Here is a 21001-nt window from a genome sequence, read left to right as displayed (position 1 = left end):
GCAAAAAATGGTGAGCATTCTCTCTTGAGCCTCCGATCACTGAAGTTAAATGGTGGCTGGCCGTGCACAAGTCTCGCAGGACATCCCTCAGTCTGCCTGTAAGACTTGCACGTGCTCAGTGGCCCCTTGATGGTGACCTCCTTGAGGCGGGGTTTGTTTTGATAAGTAAAGCTCAGCTAGTCTGTGCCTCATTTCTCTCTTGAGTTCTTCTTGTTGCTTTGTCTTTACTTATGGCCTGTTTTCTCTCCATCACAGCCAATGGTGCCTTCTTGGTGGCCACTCCATCATAGGCTGGGACCTCTATCCCTGACTGTTGTCTTTTCTTTCATACAGGGTCAGTTTAGAACAGGTTTCTTCGATGAGTAGCTGTCCAGCTGAAAGTAGCTCTCGGAAAAAAACGAGGTATTGATTGTGGGCAAACAGAGCAACCTTTGGGGTGACAGGTGGTGGCCAGTTGACCTTGGCCCTCCCCCGAGCCCGGCCGTTGAGGTGAAAAATCTGGGTGTTTGGTTGGATTCGACGCTCAGTTTCTCCTGCCACACAAAAAAAGTCGCTGCGACCTGCTTTGGCATTTTACGTGGGCTTAGGCCGGTGTTGAAATTCTTTGATGCCCCGACTCGACAATTGATTATTCAGGCAGTCATATTGTCCAAGCTCGACTATGCGAGTTCATTGCTGCTTGGAGCCAATCAGGCCGAAATTCTGAGATTGCAGCGTGTTCAGAACGCTGCAGCCAGGGCCTTAGTCGGCCTTCCTAGATTTTGTTCTGCTAGAAGCACTATTGTTAAGCTCCATTGGCTGCCTGTGCTTCAGAGGATAGAATTTAAGACCTTATGTCTTTCTTTTAAGATTTTAAAACTTGCTTCCCCTCAGATTTTGGAGCATCTCATCCTCCCTTACACTCCCTCCCGTCAGTTGAGATCCTGTGGACAAAATTTTGCTGTAGTCCCTCGTTTTCTGAGAAGCAGGTCCGGCGGCCGCTCCTTTAGAGTGCTGGCCCCTTAACTGTGGAATTCCCTTCCTGCCCATATTCGCGCCATTGATGACCTCCTGTTATTTAGGAAAGCCGTAAAAACTTTTATCTTTCCAAATAACTGTTAACTTTTCTCATTCTGTGATTTTTTTCTCTTTCTGTTCGTGTTGTGTTCCTTTCCAGGCGCAGCGCCGGGACGCCCCTTAGCTGTGGGCAGCTGTGCGCTCAAAAATGGAGTTAACATAACATAACATAACATAACATAACATAACATGTGTGAAGCCCGCCCTACTCAATTAGAAGTTTTTGCCTGGTTGAAATATTATGTATACTAAAATTAAAAATGTGTACATTTGAGACATGTTAAAAATAATAATTTCCAAAACAAACATAAATGTTATATTTCAGCAATACATCATGTGGAGTTGGGAAGACTTTTCACTAATAGGACCTTGGTGCCAGGGGTATTGCAGTTATGGCTGTTACATATTACTCACTCAGATGCATTTCAATTTGATAAGCCCATTTTTTAATGTACATTACTGCCTGATGGTGATCCCTGCGGGCCATCTTGCATGAGGAGGCCGCTAATGTCATGTCTCCTGTGGGCACTATTGCAACACTAATAATGTCAGTAGCTCAGAATGACTTTCATTAAACAGAATTAGCTCCTATTCCTGGAAAGTTGGGGATACATGGTTTAGAATCTAAGGACTCTGCAGTTGTCCACAATTCAATGCAGCGCCTCTTTTTCTGTCAGACATGAAGACAAAACATATTTCTTCTAATTTCTGAGACATTCAAGAACAAAAACCCAACCTTGAGTGAACCCCCAGAGATTCTCTAAAATCGGATCCTTTTTTCAGCAAATGAATACACTTTGTACATTAATATTCAGCAGTTATAAATTCTGTGCGAGGTGCATTAAAAGATGGTTTAATATACTGCTGGTTTCATATTGGAAAGCTGCCCCTCCGGTGCCCTAAATGAATGTAGAGTCTCAGCTCTACCCTCGTTTTCATGCATCAAAATTAACATTAAAAACCAATCAAACTTTTATTTGCCACTAATTTTATAATCTTCACCCCCAGTGCCCCCATATATACACTCATTAGCAGGAATAAGCACACACCGTATTATGTCACCCTCATAAACATTGTCATGATTGCTTTCCAAAAGAAAGTATTAACAGCGTCACTGGGGATTCTGTGTTTGCATCATTAGTGTCAGGCACTGGGATCCCTGGGCCCCCGCTTCATCCGTCATATAAGGTAATAAAGACATTTTAATAACATGTGAAGCATTGTGGCTCACAACGTCTCCAATCCTGGCCAAAAATGAGTTTCACAAACTACCTTTACACTACTAAGGGTCCCATTCTGATGTATTGAGGACAATTACACTGCTAAGGCAAACAGGAGTTTGCACAGGAATTGGAATTCTGAGATTTGTGGTAAACGCTGCACCCCTGAACTTTTCCACTGACAAGTTACGCCTGTAAAAAACGAGGGCCATATTAGCAAGGACTTGCGATGATTATCGCAAAGCGCGCTTAGCGCTGTATTTTTTATCGCCGGCTATCGCTGGTTTACATTGCGGAGATAGCGCGTTATTATCAACGTTTATCTCCAAGGCGATAATAAACCAGCAATAGCAGCGATTCTCCAGCAATAACGTGGGAATTCCAGTGATGAACTCCCATCGCTAATGAAAAGGTCGCTAATAGGCAGGTGAGGATTCAGCCGTAGAATCCACCCCCCATAGGAAACTATGGCTAAGTCAGGATTGTAGCAGGTGTTAAAATCCAGCGATAAACGTGGTTAGCGGGCGTTTTTTTTTATCGCTTAGAGTGCGTTTGTAATAGGCGGATGGTGTATTTGCGACTGCTTTCAGTCGCTTTCAAGTTGGTAACGCTTCCTTTGCATGTCATTAGCAATAAATATCGCTGACATGCAAAGCGGCACGCAAAACGGTTGCTTTCACCATAAAGCTGTCGCTAACAGTTGTTAGCGACAGCTTGCTAATGGGGCGATAAAATTTCGCCGTTTTAGCAGCAAAAAGTGCTGCTAAAGCGGTGATACTGCCCTTGCTAATATGCCGCCATGTAATGTATTGTGGAAAAGGTCAGAAAATGCATGTACTATATAATGTGGTATACACCAGTCCAGCATGTATGCCTATTTTTCTTCTGAAAACTCTCCCTGTACAGGCCCAACCCTGGAACACCAGTATTTACCTGGTGCAGTTCATGGCAGCCATTATTCACTCAGTAATGGGTCCTGAGTCATAGTTGTGTCCGGTTCATGTAGATCCTTGGCGTTCATGTCCTATAAGCCATACACTCTGAGCGGCCTCCATCTAGTTCATATTCAGATGGGGCATGCGCATGCAATTCCTCAACCGTGTCTTCATAAGTTTGTTACTCTGACAGACAGACATGTTTTAAGGCACGGGCAAAGTGGACAATTGCACAGGGCCTACACCTTCCAAGGCCCCGCTGGAAAGTGAACTTTCTCTCTATCTCAACTCTCTGATGTTCTCTCTCATTGGCTGGTGTCATGATAAGGATTTTTGGAGCCACTAGAAAGATATATTTGAACTGATTTTGTTTAGCCGCATTTCTGAAAGTTTGTTTCCTATCATGCCACCTTGAACTAGAAGAAAATGGATTAAAAAAATCTTAAAGTTGTTACAAACAGGGGTCCAAAAAATATGCATTGCCCAGGGTCTCCAAAAATCCTTTACTTGCCACTGATAATAGAGGTGCGTTTCAAGGAAGAGTATCAGGGCACAAGTCGTAAAAAAAGAAGTGGGGGGACGCCACAATCAGAAGTGACATCACGAAAGGTGACGAGCTTCTCGACCCAGATAGTCCAAACAGTGAAGTCCAGCTGTTTGGCAGGGGGGATGGCGTCCCCCCGGTAAAATAAGTGGGGGGACACCGTCCACCCGTGTGGTACCCCGACTCGAGCCCTGAAGGATATTGACACGTGGTCGTGGCTGGAAAGAGGACCGGTCTCACTTAGGTGCTGTGGTAGACACCAAGGGGCGTATTTATGAGCCCATTGCACTGCTGGAGCATCACTTTTTGTGACGCAACGGCAGCGCAAACTACAAAATCATATTTAAGCGGACACGCAAAGCCACTTTGCATGGCTTTGAAGGGCCTGATAGATAAGGAGTAAGGAAAGGCAGCGCAAATCGCTGTGTTGCCTTACTCTGCGCTCCGGAGGCGTTCCATGGGCGTTACGGCAGGCGTTCCCACGCAACACCAATGGATTTTGACACTTTCCCAGATATACAATATCATATAAACCTGGGGATGCACCAAATCCTTGCGCCTCCTTGAGGGAGGCACAACGAGGAGAAATAATTTAAATAATAATTTTATTTTTCCAAATTTTTTCCTCTTTCCATGTGTGCTGCATTGAGCAGCACACATAGAAGAAAGAGTAATTTGCCTCACAGGTTTGTTTCTGTGCAGGAAGGTGTCCCTTCCTGCACAGAAACAATCCTGCTGACAACACAGGCACCCTTGCACCATGGCGCAAATGCACCTGCATTGGCACTAGGCTGTGGAAAGGGCACCAGCGCAGGGAGAAAGGCATATTGCGTAAATAAGATGTATGCCTGTCTTTTCACTTTGACGCACGGCAGCGCAGCAAGCAGGCTTGCTGGCCTGCCCCATGGCAAAATCCCATGTGGTTTTGCCACATGGGGTGGTGTGGCTCACTGGTTAGAGGCGGCAGACCCAGAAGCAGAGAACGGCCTGGGACCAGGGTTCAATTCCCGACGCGGCAGGGTCATGGACCAGGGTCAGCGGACTCGATAATTCTCGCCTCGGTGCCTACTCTAACCAGGGATCACACTCGGAAACTCTGGGCATTAGCTTGCCTCATCTCTACAACGGCCCCCCACATTCGCTGGGGATGCCTGGTTTCACCTTAGAGATACCCAGTAGGGACCATCTCACAGGGATAGCCAGGAGGGGTTCCCCAGCGGTCTACAGCGCCACAACGCCTCAGGGCAGCCGTGCGCTTTACAAGACACATACATACATAAATGAGGGCCCAAGTGCATGTGAAGGATAAAGCTGTGGTTCAGTCACACAGAGGACCCTGACAGAGGGATCCCTCAAAGGTGGCTTTGGTTGAAGTCCGAGGATAAGTTAATCTTTGAAAAAGTCTGGCCACACAAATGGGTCTGAAGCCAGAATCCTGTATTTAACAGTATCTTTGGAGGAGGAAGCCATGAAATAAAGGGTCGGACGGGGGCATCTTCTCCATAACACCTGTGCCATGGGCCAGCCAAATTAGTGGGGCTCCGGAGATGGAGTGACCACTAGACCTTGCTTCCCATGAAGAGTCTTCTGAGTCCTAATAGCCCTGCAAAGCAGTGTCATGCCTTATGTTTTCCATACAAAATATCCTAATAAGGGTTTTCGGCATGAAATATGTTGCAGTTACTTATTTCCCCTCAAAGCGCCTGGCCAGAGGACTTATATGGTCCTTTAAAAGAGTTGCTGGTTGATGCTGTTTTCTAATGATACAAATACTTTTCTTTTACAGACCATTAGCAGAGCCTATTCCTTGCAGACTGCCTGATTAAAGGATGACTGTATGAATAATTGACGAGATAGCCCTCGAGCAGCAGCAGTAGGCCCTTAAGAACAAGTGTTAGCTACTATTATTACAAGAAGGCACCAAATAACTCAGTAGCATTGGCACATGTGTTGGAATTATTTGGAAGAAACATTTTTACCAAGTGGTTTCGATTTGAAACATTGACAATAAATACAGCCCTACCAGTGCTTCCAGCTCTAATGTTTTAGATACGTGTATATAGTAAAATGGTGTTTAACCCCTGCACAACTCACACTTTGGAATTTTTTTTCACATACTTTGGGGCATATTATCAAACAGGGCGATAGGCAATTATCGCCGCTTTAGCGGCTGTTTTCGGCCGCAAAGTGGCGATAGTTCTATCGCCCTATTAGCAAGCTGTTGCTAACTGATGTTAGCGACAGCTTTTAGGCGATAGCGAGCGGTTTGGGGCCCGCTTTGCATGTCAGCGATGTTTATCGCTAATGACATGCAAAGTGGGCGTACCCAACCAGTTAGCGACTGAAAACAGCCGCTAACGTCGCTATCGCCTATTAGCAAGGCAGACGTAGCAATGGAAATATTCGCGCTAAGCGCGAATATCGCCAAATACTAACACCTGCCCAGACCAGTTCTTAGCCATGTCATCCAATGGGAGGTTTATAACATGGCTAAGAGCCTTTCGTCGCTAATGCGTGATTATCTTTGTATTCTCAGCGATATTCACGCATTTCGCCGCTATCGCTGGATATTTTAGCACAATGGAGAAAAACGTTGCTAATAGCATGTTTTCTCCACGAACATATCCAGCGATAGGCAGCGATAAAAAAATCGTCACTAAGCCTATTTAGCGATAATTATCGCTACTTGTTGGTAATATGCCCCTTTATTCTGAAGGCTTGTGTGCTACGAATAGTCAGTGCGCATGCGCCAGGTTTCACTGAGCACCCGACTTGATTTACGCCCTCATTACTTCTGGCTCAGTATAATTCGCAATATTTCGATCACCATTTTGAATTAGGATTATTAGAGTACTGGATAGTTCTGCGTGGGGGGTGGGGGGGGAGCGGTAATTGCTATTATTGGAGCATAACATGGAGAAATATGACTTACTGTGCCTGTATTGTATAGCCCCTCCCCGACAGTCCATGCTCGGACTCCTAGAAGTGAAACCCGCTTGTGAAATCGACACGAAGAATTCCCATTGGGCCGGGCCAACAGCGGACAGATGTACTTTGATGAACAGTGTGCGCATGCCTGTATATATACTTGATGGGCAAATGCCTCATTTATTTCCAAGGACTATTTTAGGGTTTCTTGTCACAGATTTAGCTACTTCCTTCAGCTAGGTTAGGGTACATCCAAAATAGGGCGGGTTAAATCGCTTAATTCCGTATTCTTGGTTTTCGTTAATTTTGTGTCATCCCTGATTGTCCATTTTGCACACTATTTTGCGTGAGTTGTTCCCACAGGAAACCAATTTGAGCAATAAATGGCTTACACGAACTGTGAAAACAAATGTGTGAGATATTTTCTGCCCATGCCAGTCTCATGAGATTTGTGTACATGACATATGTCCTTGGGTGCAATTTTAACAGTGATGACAGGCAAATTATATTTCGCACAGAGTGCATTTTTAATTAAAATTACCTGAATTAGGAGCCATAAATGTCCATTTCACCGATTCCATAAATTTTTATTTCTATTAATGACAAGTGAAGTGTCCTCTCCAGTGGTATGAAACATTCCCTGTGCTGGACAGTAGTTCCAGAGCCAGTTTCATTCTTCAAAGCCGCAACTGCACTTCTATAAGAATGACGGAGCTGAAAAATCAAAACACCACCAACCTGTCAGACACAGCAGAATCATTTCCTGAGCTGTCATCTCCTGAAAATGAAGGCTATTCGTCAATTTATAGAATTCTGTGTATTTGCCAGCGAATGCCATTTCTGAAATATTTGTTGTTTTCTAAAGAGGCACAAAGCATACTAAAATAGAATGAGGACCAAGATGTATATTGGGCAATTTAAATAAAAACATACTGTGAGAATACAGTACTGTCAAGAAAGGAGTCCGCTTGTTTGTTTATCACACAGTCGTCCCCTGAAGCGGGACAGTGAGGAGAAATGCACGCGTCCTCTGCATGGGCGAGTGCAGCTGTCGCGTCCCGCTGTCACTTGCTGATAGCGGGTGATCGCTGCTCATCTCACAACAAACTGACAGCTCTGGTCTTTGAACAGCCCACAGGAAGTAACAATCATTTGAAATGCAATCGGTCTCGCCTTTGGGACCTTATATGTATTTAGCTATGCAGCACATAAGCCTGGGCACTGAAACATCTACTGTTCTTTAACATGGAGGGGAAAGTAAGCACCAAACTGTGTGACACACCTGGTATGGGAACACATGGAGAGAAATATTGCCTTTCAGCAGAAAATGGTGTAGTCAAAAGCTGTGTTTTTAACATAAAATCAGGACCTTCGGTGGTCATATTATTGAAAATATCAAGATTTCACAAAGATATTACTGACTACGGGTGCTCGTGGAAGACAGTTTCTATGAACAGGAATCTAGAGAATGCTAAAGTGATTCTGGTATTTTATTGACCTCCATTAGTCGTTTTCTATCAAGAAAGTTAAATAGAGACAGTTGCCAGAAAAAGAAAAAAAGGAAGTCTCTCAGCAGAAAGCATTTCTGGTATTTAACTGACCTCTGCTGGTCGTTTTCTATCAAGACAGTTAAATAAAGGCAGTTGAACAGAAAAAGAAGTCCCTAAGCGGAAGCAGACAAGTCCTAGGACTGATCTCTAGAGCCCACAACATACATACACATATAAGTATATAATAAGTATATACTAAAGTATATACAAGAGGTCTCGAATTCCCGACCTAAAAAGCAATGCTACACCCAGAGTTGGCCATGAAGGGATTAGGATCCAATTAGCCATGTTTTGTGGTTGACAGGGAGTGCGAAGGAGGGACTGCCAGCTTGGTGCAGTGTCTTCTGACCTGAGGTACATCTGTCTCTGATCGAGAAGAAATCTCTTCATTTGTACAACTCCAGCCATATTCTGCTTCATGTTCCCCTGATAATCTTTGCGGGGTTTGCATGGGCTTGTGATAGCTAACTAACCACATGTACCATTTTCTGTAAATTTAAATGTTACCGGTTAAATGTTACCGGTCCTCCCTGAATATTCAATTTTTATTTATTTCCACTGCTTATTTGTCAGCCCATCATACAGATGGTTTTAAGAAGCGTGCCATTCCAGGCTTTTGGTTTCCCACACCAAATCACTCTAATTGACAACCGGATTAGCGTATCACTAAAGCCACACCTAATTTACAAGGCTCATTAAGTCAGCTTTTGCTTTAGGACCATACCCATAAAAGATCATCTAACAGTTTGGGCTAAACTTTCTTTCTTCGGGGGAAGAGGGGGTGGAGAATGATTTGCATGATCCCTCCTGTTAGGCCACAGTCAACTAAAAAGATGGCGAGCTGCCCAGAGTAAATTCCATTTGATTCACTCAAGCATTTTCAGTCATTGTTTTTATAATATTTATGAATCCAGAATCTTGAAATCACCAAGGCTCAAGGTGTCATCAAGGCATGATAAACATGGAAAAATTAACCACATGATTACTTGGTAATACATTGAAATATCTAAAATGTATGGAATAAAAACATATGTCTAGAAGATGGAGGTTGCCTTTAGTTTTTCTTTTGCTGTGACTATATGGAGTTTGTATGAGCCGCGCAGTAACTTTGCATGATCTTTGACAGATGCAGTACTTAATTTTTAAAATGATAAGTGGCAGGTTCAAAGATATTTCTCAGATGGCCATTGCAGTTTGCACCACGCACTCGCTACCAAATACTCCACTGGGTGACCCAAACTTGTAAACATGGCCTGAGCACCCTGGTATTATTGTTCTTAACATTCTTATGTTTAATTGTTAAAAACTTTGCTTCCGTGCATTTTATAAAAGTCATATGGTAGACGGTCATAAATATGTGCTGGTGTTATGAAATGAGGGCAGGTGCCGAGAACTGGCAAAGAGCAGCACAAATTAAGCGCTGTAATTAGCATTTTTAATCATTTACTGTCATTTTTGCTAAAAAATATCAGAAAATAACCTAAGGCTTTTATTGAATTGTAGTTTATCACATGCAGGACACAAGTCCTATCAAAGGAAGTGGGGGGACTGACCAAGTTAGGCAGTAGGCAAGCGACATCATGACGCGCCATCACATCACATGATGACACAATGAGTGGCATTCCACATTGCATCCCAGGAAGTGACCTCACTGGAACTGACATCACTAGAAGTGACATCAGATACTAAGATCTCACACATATGTTTATCAAATGTATCATGAGTATATTTAAGTGTTTTATGATAATTAACAAATGATATTTGGAGTCCGGTTGTGCCAAACAAGTGGCGCAATCCTGGCTCAAAATCTTGGCCTCAACTAATCTTTTTTTTTCAAACCCTGCCACAAAGAAATTGGCAACAAGGAAAAGCATGATAGTAGATCTGTTCTACTTAATTGATTGCAAAGTCTGAATTTTAAAATATTTTATGGGGTTAAGGTATCTGCTGCAGTGGTGCCCAATAAATCTCATGGAACAATAATAATGATGAGATAACTCTGGAGGTTAACACTTTTGTTGTTAGAAAAATCTGTGTTTTGTGTAGTCCCAAATTTGAATCAAAGAAGTATAAAAGTTTAATTTGTCTCTTGCAAAACATAATCACCCACTGTTCTTGGGGAGGTGGGGGGGAGGGGGGTTTCGGGACTGTTCAACCTCTATTTTGTCGCTACCCACTTCAGGTTTGTTATTCATGATATCGCAACACACATGGCGTGCATCTTATACAATGTTGTGGGCATAAATGTACCACTTAATTATGCACTACTGCTCTGATATGTTTATGTTATAACATATGCCAACTGAAAATACAATAAAAGATGTGTTTTTTTAAAAGGTGTCTCCTGCAAAGCACATCATGTAACATGCAGATCAGGTATGTATTCTATGTAGATAGGTAAGTGGATTACTGCTTTGAACACAGAGATCCTTTTGTTACTTGCAGTTCATAAATTGTAATCCTTCTAGATGACCACAGTGAGCTATGAAGGGCATTTGACTCCTACATCTTGCGCCCCTGACTGTCTCATGTAACACATTTTGAACATTGATTTGCACAATTACATGATTCATGTTATGTAAAGCGCTCTAACACTCTCTATTGGGATGAGCAGTGCTATCAAAGAAATACAATATTGCTATTTAAATTGTTATTTGTGTAAAAACTGGGACCGACCAACACATCTGTCATTCTTACAGTGGGTGCTCTTATATACAGGGACTGAAAAAGTCAAACACATGCCTCTCTTAAGTACGTGTGAAGAGATAACAAGTGCTGTGCTTTTGTTTCCGCTCCCTTGCATTTGGATTTAAGTGTGAAGTTTCAGGCTGCTTCCAGTCCGAAACACGATAAAAGGAGGTCTGATGGGCTCTTAACATCTGCCTTTATCTGTGCCCAGATGGAGATGAAAAAAAGGCCCCCACCCGCCTGCACGTTGCTGCTGGGAATGGAAAGCAGACATATGGGCAGGAGATGCTGAACTTGTCCCGGTGTCTGAAATTTACACTGGGACAAGTTCAACAAATTTCTGTGGGGCCCACCATCTTGGCAGGGTGGACGGCGTCCACCCTGTGTAAATAGTGGGTGAACGCTGTGTACCCACGGGTACCCCCGACTTGTGCCCTAATCACATGTATCACAACTCTTTCTTTTGTACTTGAAATCTTCAAGTACAGATCAATCCAGCTGAAGCACAGCTGATCACATGTGAGATCACAGTCAAGGCTCCGCCTCCACGGAACTTGAAACAGGCCAGGGCGATCTCTCTCAAGTCCTTGCCCCCCCCCCCCCCCCCCCTCAGAGATGCTAGACCCTGTTTCAATGCAGTTGTCCCACACACAGGGTGGGGACTTTGTGGTTTATTCATCACTTCTGCTGGAGCCAGACTCAAGGTTAGTCCATGTGTCCTAGTTTAGATGAGATGTAAGGGTCGTTAAAGGTAATCCTTCGATTAACTGGCAGTTTGTTAAGCAAACAAGTTAAGAACTGTTAGAGACATCAGTCAAGATTCCCTCTTCTGGCTGATCTGCTGTTGGGGAATTAGGCTGCTGTTAAGCCCAAGATATGATATAGCTCATGAGTCATAATAACCTAAAGGTACTTACCCCACTTTCTGTGACTGTGCTGACTTATGGGCAACTTGCAAACTATGCTAACTTTGCAGACAGTAAAAATCTAAGGGCATAATTATCAAAATGTCACACAGCGCAGCAAACCACCTTGCTGCGCTGTGTGACAGGGAAAGAGCCGGAATGCACTGTATTTAACATAAACTGTGCATTCCTGTCTTTTCCCAATGTTGGGGCACAAGGTGCTGCCTAGCGCCAATGCAGGCACTCTGGCATCATGGCGCAACAGTGCCTGTGTCGTAAGCAGGATTTGTATTTTGCAGGAAGGGGCACCTTCTTGCACATGCCCCTTTCTGCACAAAAACAGTCCTCTGAGGCATTTGCCTTTCTCTATGTGTGGTGCATGCAGAACACATAGAAAGAGGAAAAAACTAGGAGATATAACAATATTTCTCCTTGTTACGCCTGCCCTGAGGATGTATAGCATTTTAATGCATTCCCAGGTCTACCACTCATGGTAAATCCGAGGGAATGTGCCAAAATCCATGGATGTCGCATGGGAACACCCACACTCCACCCATGGAACGCCTCCCTGGGGCACAGTAACACAACACAGCGATTTGTACTGCATTGCTTTACTCTTGATTTATCAAGTCAATCAGGGCCACACTAGGGGGCCTTGTGTGGCTTTATAAATCAAACTTATCAGTGGCGTCGCTCTTGCGCCCCATTGTGTGGCGCAAGGGCTACGCAACACATTGATAAATATGGCCCCTGGAACTTAGCAAAAGATTCCTGTGAAAAAATATTGCACGTCCATATTCCATGGGACCTTCATATCCTACTCAAAAGGGCCCCACCATCTGGGTAGAGAACTGTATAGCACTTTCCTAAAGAGCATTTTTACCTATGCATCTAGGTCTGTAAAGTGGTTCAGGTACAGGGGTAAAGGTCAGAAGGAGGTGTGGCCTATTCGCTTGAGCTGCCCCCCTTATTGGTGAATCATGTTGAGGCCCCAGCAGTCAGAACAACATCCTGTGATTCTGGGCAAATCACTTAATCTCCATATACCCAAACAAATTTGATCATATGTAGTTAATCTAGTGCACATGTAAAGTGCTCTGCTGCCTTTAAGCCAAATGCACGCTAGGAAAACCAAGGTACTTCCTTATTAGCTTGGGCCATGGCGTTATTCAGCTAAGCGCTTTAATTTTTTGCAATGTCTGTTGTGGAAGAGGCAGCACAGACCGCTTAGGTAATATCCAGCATGCCCCTTAAGCCCTGGAACAGGTACAATTCCCTCTTTTATTCCCAGACTGTTTTGTGAATGCCACCCTTGAATGTGTGGCTCCATCAAAGAGGCTTCTTGTCGAGAGCCTAGAGCACATGGCATTGAATATGCACATATTGTTACAAAATGTGAACATGCAAGTGCTCAAAATGCATCTTTCATAACAGAAATAGTCCTCTTTCATTCTTTCTGATTCTTATGATCAGAGTGAATAGTTCTCAAGAGTATTCATGTGGGATGGAGCAGGTAAGCATCTCAGATGTTATGCTGGTATGAAAACAACCCTTAAATCCCTTCCATCTCTCATGCTTTGAAATAAAATAACAAAGTTGTTTGTCCCAGAGAACCCCTTTCAGATGGCACTTTAGGAGCACATATTCATCCAGTGGCTTCACATTTTAAAATGAATGCTGTTCAGCCAGTTGTATATTATACAAATAAAACGGTGAGGCAGAAGCACCTGTACCTCAGGGTCCTTCTCTGCTGCATCCTGGTCTGTGTGGCACTTTCATTTTATGTGTTTATTTTATTACAGCAGTTTCTAGAATCAGAGCCAACTCACGTCATTAAAATGTGCACTGTTAAATCAAATATGGAATAAAATGTACTATTCTGTAACCAAAAAGTCAAAAGGAAGATAATAAAAAATATAATCAACTTATAGGTTATTAAATATTCAGTGTCTTAAATGAAACACACATTTTACAAGCATTCTTGAATGAATAGATCTTTGAGTTGGCATCAGATAAACACGTATTGAGGCAGGGTGCATACAGAATGAAGACAGAGGAACAGAATGTTATGAGGGGAGAGGTATAGATTATGCATCCAACTTTCTTTGCTAACTTCACAGCAGCAGCGTTTGAACACACAAAAAATACAAACCCCATGAGAAATGCTAGCAAAACATCAGCAAATATCAAAGCCCTCATACAACAAACAGTTTATCTAGAGGCAAAACTATTTTGACTGCCTCTTTATTTGCTGTCCCACAGTCAAGATAAATAGCACTCTTTATTGCCTTCATTTGAATGGTGCTCATGACCTATGCTTCACTGTGAATATTGTGTGTGACGCGTCTTCTTCTCAGCCTTACATGTGGTTTGAGCCATCAGTTGCTGCACTGGTTAGTTGAGTGGCTTGGCCTGTGATATCTTGACCACAGTAGTTTGTGTCCTTACCGGTCTCGGGTATCCTTGCTGAATGCTGCCCCAGGGCCTTCCTCCAGATGAGAAGGTGCAGGTCACTACTTTATTGACACTGGAGCTCTACCAGTCTGTGGGTGCCTGAACACCCATGCTCTCTCCCTTCTGCATGAGACATACTGGTGGCTTGCTCAATGTCAGGTATAGCCCTGTTTCTGTGACCATCATTGATGGGATCTCACAATTTTTCATGCCTGGTTTCTGGCTGTTGTTGGATAATTCAACACAGTACTTTACTGGCATTGCCTTCCCACATAGTGTTTGTTGAACCTGGCCCTTTCTGAAGGGGTTTCTCCAAACGTATTGCCTTCCTCCTGTATTTATCTGACCCCCCCCCCCCCCTTTTTGTTGGCTTTAGAACGCTGGGTGCTTTGCTACTGCTATTCAATGCAAAATGCATGTGCTTTCTATTTTAAAGCATGGTATGATAGGGTTACATCTCTTTGCCTTGTTTAATTTATTTGTAAGTCACTTATACCGTGGTATGCCATATATCAAGTGCCTGTACATTAAATGCTACTGGTGGGTTTGCAGTGCTGCTTGCTCCATCTACATAAGCAGCCTTTCAAACCTGTCTCAGGCCTACCACTGCAGGGTCTGCCTGCGAAGTTTACTGCCGCAGTGAAGTGGCATTTAAAGTTACTTGCCAAGCCTGAAAATCTCCTTTTACTACATATAGGTCACCCCTAAGGTAAGCCCTAGGTAGCCCTAAGGGATGGGTGTTGTTTAGGTAATCAGTAGGACATGTGCCTTTATTGTGTGACATGTCTAGGTAGTGACAAACAGCCCATTTGGTTTCTTACTGCTGTGAGGCCTACTCCTCTCATAAGCTAGCATTTGGAATTACCTTATAGGTATTTAAGTGATAATTCCTGAACTGAAAGGAGTATTAGTACCATGTTTGGAATAGTGGTGATAAATGCTGCTTAAGGGTGTAGGTGGATTTTACAATACTATTTTAGAAATACCACTTTTAGAAAGAGGGCACTTCTCTGTGCTTATGACTCTATGTGCTTTGAATCCTGACTTCTGCATTATCTGCACTAATATAGTGATGTAGGTGGTTTTTTACTTGCATGGCTTAGTTTCATGATGCTTGTAACGTTTAAGCTTTTTTTGTTCATGTGTTGTATTTATTGTGATGTTTGACAATTACCAGTTGGCAAAGTAATCACTGATTTATTTCTTCCTGATCTATGATTTATTTACAATATACTTTACATTTTTATATAATATTGTGTGGAGTCTCTTTTGTGGGGTACTTATTGTGTTGCTGGTGTGTGTGTTTTGCGCAAACGCCTGACAGCTCTTGTTAAGCTACCAAGGAGGTGAGCTCAGGTAATCTTTGGTGTGTAACTTACTTGCCCTGACAAGAGTAATGGGTTCTGCCTGGCTTAGATGCATACCTTAGCCACCCAGAGACCCCATTTATAACTTTGTTTTTCACCTTTATACACCAAAACCTTTAGCATGGAGCACTGTGCGGCTCAGCATCATAACACCATTCCCATCTCACCTCTTATGTCCCAGGGCGGACAGTACATCACTGGCTGCTGCTTGCAGTAATCCATCACACTGGCTAAGACAGTAGGAGCTAATAGGACCTGGCTTCAATTTCTAATATGTTTAGAGCACATTCACACAGGCTTAGCTCCCTTCTCATTACCAATGAGGTCATGTGGATGCACCGATGATGGAAACATTACCTCCTATATCCACTAGGTGCAAACAGATAATTAATAGTTTTGTCAATCCATCCACTGCCTCAGAGGACTGTTATGTGAGAGATGAATATGAACAATATTATGAGTTATCTTCATACTACTTGACTGATGTTCTATTACTGGCTTTTGATAGAGTGGTGCATCAGTTTGTGCAGCATGCTATTGTGGTGGCCTCGAGACCCTTAAGCAAACTGGAATCCCTGTTTTTCCCCAAGAAACAGTCTAATATTCTTGGTAATGGCCCAACCTGTTGGTTAGAGAAATGTAACCCATTTAAGAAGAAATGGGTCCAGTTTTCTTTATTCATTTCTGAATTGAACATTTGATCACCTAGACTCTCCAGCTGGAAGAAAACTGCTTCCACCGACTGCCTCCAGGTACATCATCCACGTGAAGTTAAACTAGTGCAACACCAAGGGTAGGGTTCCATTGGCCTCACTATTACTTGGGGTACATGTGTGGGTCAATACGGTAGCACAGCTTTATAGAGATGTCATCAGTTAGATTTCTACAACACTCTAGACGTTGGGCCAGGCTCTCTGTTTACATCCCCTAAGGGCATAAATAAAGAAGACAATCTCTGGGTAAAGACCCTCTTTTGGGAATTGTGTATGGAAAGAAGGTTGCAAACTGAGTTGGCGAAAAACGTAGAGCTGGTTTTTTGGTTGAGCCTAGAGTCAGCGCGCAAACACTGCTCTGGTGAAGATCTGCTGGAGTTCACTACGTGAGGGAAACCCCGCCCATTGCCCCGTCCATTTTTTCAATGACTTGTGTCTTTGTCCTTCGTAAATGCTGTCTTCTGATTGATTATGAGGCTTCTTAGTGCCTCCTTATTATGGCCTTATCGTCATTTGTACCCTCCCATGGCTACTGGCCCCTTTACTTTGAGTTTTAGACAGTACGGCATGTGCTATTTATACTGTGAGCACTATTTGTTTCTGTGCCTTCTCTCCCTCTCCACACCCACACTCCTGCTGTCCGTGCCCCCTGTTGTCTGTGATGCAATGCAATAGGTCTTGCGTAAATGCGAGTCCTATTGCATTGCAAATGCTTGTTTATAGGCTATTCACTGGTGCGCAGCCCGCTTTTTATCTCTCGTTATATCTAACACAATGGGAGAGGTCTCTCCTTTTCTGCTTCAGAACTGGCACGGTCTGGCGGCTCTTGAGCACTAGAAATACAATTGACAACCCGAGGGGAACAACTCTGATAGGGACTCTGAGCAGTCGCTATTACACTAATTGTTTTTTTGTAGTCATTTCAGTCAGTCCCGCAGACTGTTTCTTGATCCCCTTTTCAAATCATTTGGACACCGTAGATGTAGAGAGGCCTTGTACCATCTGCAACTATTAAATACATCTGCTATTTGGAGGGGTAATTACCCTTGTTTGATTTATGTTGATGAAATATTGATATATGTGGACTTTGAATTTTAGGTATTTTAGTGTATTTTCACAATTGCCAATTTCATATTGCCTTTTTCTATTTTTTATTATGCACCCTGCACTTCATAGGACCATTGCCAAATGCTTGAAATAATATTTGCTCTCTTTTAACATGTTTTTGATTGTCCTGGCTCTTCCAATTAGTCACTTCATCAATTTCTCCTACTGGGCCTTAATATTGCAAATCCTCTTGCTCAATTTAACTTATGTGTTATTATTATTGTTTTTTTCTCTCTATGCCTGTATTATATTGAACTGTGTCTTTTATGGCCACAATTGGCCGAATATAGATTCTTTCATTGATTGGTTGATAAGCAGCTTGAATGACTTCCTCCAAATTGACACCTGCCATCTTTCTGAAGCTTAGAATGAATAAGACCAAATTCATACTACTTTATCTCATACATCCCTTTACCCAACATTACAAAAATGGAATGAACTGTAGCTCTCCTAGGAATCACCCCGAACCTGGGGCCTCATTTATGAAAAGTAACGCGTTGCTGCGTGAAAACAGCAATGCGTCACTTTTCATTGCACCCTCCTTGCGACACCAATGATGCTTCACATTTACAGTATGACGCAACGTGTCGCAAGGAGTTACAGATACGTTAGTATTTCTGACGTATCTGTAAGCGCAAAAGTCACGCATTGCTGGAATGTGTCACAAAAGTGACGCAACTCCAGCAATTCGTCCTTTCACATGGGAAAAGCCCCATGTGAAAGGGCCTGCATCAGTCTTACGCCTGCTGTGAGGCAGGCGCAAGATTTTGACGCAACAGCGTCCTAGAAGTGGCACAGTGAAATCTCATAGATTTCACTGCGTCACTATTACAAGGCTTTTTGCGGGGGAACGCCCCCTCTGCATACATTATACCTGACGCAGGTATAATGTAGCACAGGGGTTTACAAAATGACGCATCTGCTTAGATGCGTCACTTTGTAAATAGTGCGCAACAGGAGGTATGTTTTACGCCGCTGAAGCGTCACAAAAAGTGAGGCATCGGAAGCGCAAAACTGACGCAAGGCCTCTTAAATGAGGCCCCTGGTACCTACAGGTAAATCTCTTGCGCTCTCTGATAGTTCCTTTAACTTCCATGATCATATAAACAATCTCTTGAAAGCAGCAACATACTAATTACACCTTTAAAGGAAATTAAAAAATGCAACTCAAGGCGCCCAGAGGACGTCAGGACATTGGCACACAATTGGGTTGGGTATCTGGACCTTTACACCTAAAGCCCAACATTGCTAGCTTTGCACTCTGTAGATGCTATAAATAAATAACACCTAAGTTAATATAAGAAAATGTAAAATCATGTTTAAAAATGTACATTTGTTGGCTAAAAAAAGTCTATCTGAATACTTTGTATACACATTGAATATATCTTACAAAGTCATGAAAAGCAATGTATTTGGGGATTCATTTATTTCAGTAGCCTTTTGTAGCAGCAGACATGAGCACCATTTCCACGTACACATTCAACCTGGAAATTAAATTCCAAAAGCTTGTCAACTCACTGGCTCACTGGAGCCTTTTTAACCAACAGAAGGAGGATGAGGGCACACTGTCTCAGATGCCAGCATAGTTCACCCCTTTGCATTATGATGAGTACAGTTCACAATTAGTGCTTACTTGAATATTAGTAGTAGTCTTTCACCAAAGGTGGTGCAGGTAGTGCTGTTCATCTCTAGAGACATGTGTTTCTGGATATTATCCTTCAACAGTAGAGATAAAAACTATGGGGCATATTACCAAGGTGGTTGCACCCCCATAGATATGGGATATGTCCCCGGGCTCCAATAAGTCCTCCTACACGGAAGGTTGAATAAATCTGTACAATAGTTCATCTGTTTGAAACTTGATATTTATTCCATCATGTTGTCATCACATGGATATAAAATTCATAACTTTTCACTTTGGTTCAAGAGCAAACATTTTGACTTTCCCAATGCATTTCGGCAGATTAACTGCCTTCTTCCAGGGGATATCTCGTGCAAAAGTTTGTGTCTCCCGTTCACACAGACAAACGATAATTTTATCGCCCTATTACCAAGCTGTCGCTAACACCAGGTAATGACAGCTTGTAGGCGACAGCTGGCATTTAGGGGCCCACTTTGCATGTCTGCGATAATTATCGCTAATGACATCCAAAGTGGGCGTGCCAAAATGTCAGCGACTGAAAACAGTCGCTGCAATCGCTATCGCCTATGATCAACACAGGCGTAGTTTTGGAAATATTCGCGCTAAGCGCGAATATCTCCAAAAGCTAACACCTGCCCTGACCAGTTCTTAGCCATGTTATCCAATGAGAGGTGAATAACATGGCTAAGAGCATTGTCTCGGTAATGCCTGAATATCGCTGTATGGACAGCGATATTCACGCATTTCGCCTGTTTTTTATCGCTCCTGAGATAAACCTTGCTAATAGCAAGGTATCTCAGCGATAAAAACAGGTGAAGGGCGGCGAGAGAAATATTCCCGCTAAGCCAACACAGCGATAATTATCGCTAGTTGTTGGTAATATGCCCCTAATTTCTTCAGGGGTTGCTGAGAAAGCTGCAGCAATCCTCTAAGATTACAGTACCTCTCACTGGAGCACATTCTGCAGCACACATAGAAAGAAAACAATACCTCAGGGGATTGTGTTTTTGAAGGAAAGTGAACATTCCTGCATAAAAACAATCCTCCTTTCAACACAGGCACTCTTGCTTGCACCATTGCGCAAGGGTGCCTGTGTTGGCGCTAGGCACCCAAAAGGATGCCAGCACAGGGGAAAAGGCATGAATACGCTGTATTGACTTAAATACTGCACATTCCTGACCTTTCCCTGTCACGCAGTGCATCACAGCAAAGTGACTTTCTGCACTGCACTGAGTAACTTGTCCTTAAATATGGCCCAGAGTTTGTTATTTATTGCTCTTGATTGTGTACATACATGCACGTATAACTGTATGCTTGTGTATATATGTATTTTAATGCACCTGAAAGTATGTATGTGTGATTTTCTTTTATTGAAATCTAACCGCTCTACAATTTAAAAACATGCAGGATGCTGTTGCAGAGTGTTGGAGGCTGTTGGGGACAGGGACCGTAGTGCACCAAATGGACACACAAGTGAGTTCAACTGCATGTGTCCGTGCAACAAGCTCTTGCTAACATAATTTTATGAAAGCTTTGTTTTTCTGCTGCCTGTAACTGCATGGTGACTGCACAGTGCCATATTTGCAGTATGATGGTACATGAAGAAAAGGTGCATAAGTTACACATTTTTGGAGTCATTTGCATACTGTTGGCAGACAGAGGGCCATGGAAATGCTTGCCTTTACAAAGTGGAAGCCTTTCGCAAAAATATTGAGGTCAATTCTTGCTGAATCTTTTCTTGTACTTTTCACTTATCTCTAGTGTGTTTTATACTTAGCCATTAACATCCAATGCTTACTCCTCAACCAAAAGAATTGTTTGGCAATTCCTTGGAATAATGTAAGAATATGTTAACCCTTTTTACAATTGGACCACCGACCTGCAAGTTTTAC

The 21001-nt window shown here is 42.9% G+C and overlaps 1 long non-coding RNA gene across 1 annotated transcript in view; it reads left to right on the top strand.

Annotated features, from left to right (window-relative positions):
- LOC144772108 (uncharacterized) overlaps positions 1 to 21001 on the top strand; it is a 388983-nt gene that overhangs the window by 14089 nt on the left and 353893 nt on the right. The window contains exons 2-3 of the long non-coding RNA XR_013599646.1: positions 10571 to 10609; positions 20517 to 20582. This is a non-coding gene — a long non-coding RNA (uncharacterized LOC144772108). The remainder of the gene's footprint in view (positions 1 to 10570; positions 10610 to 20516; positions 20583 to 21001) is intronic.

Source organism: Lissotriton helveticus, chromosome 8 (assembly GCF_964261635.1).
Source record: "Lissotriton helveticus chromosome 8, aLisHel1.1, whole genome shotgun sequence".
NCBI classification, from domain to species: domain Eukaryota; kingdom Metazoa; phylum Chordata; class Amphibia; order Caudata; family Salamandridae; genus Lissotriton; species Lissotriton helveticus.
Note: the sequence above shows the minus strand (reverse complement) of the source record. Positions and strands in the feature narration are given on the sequence as shown.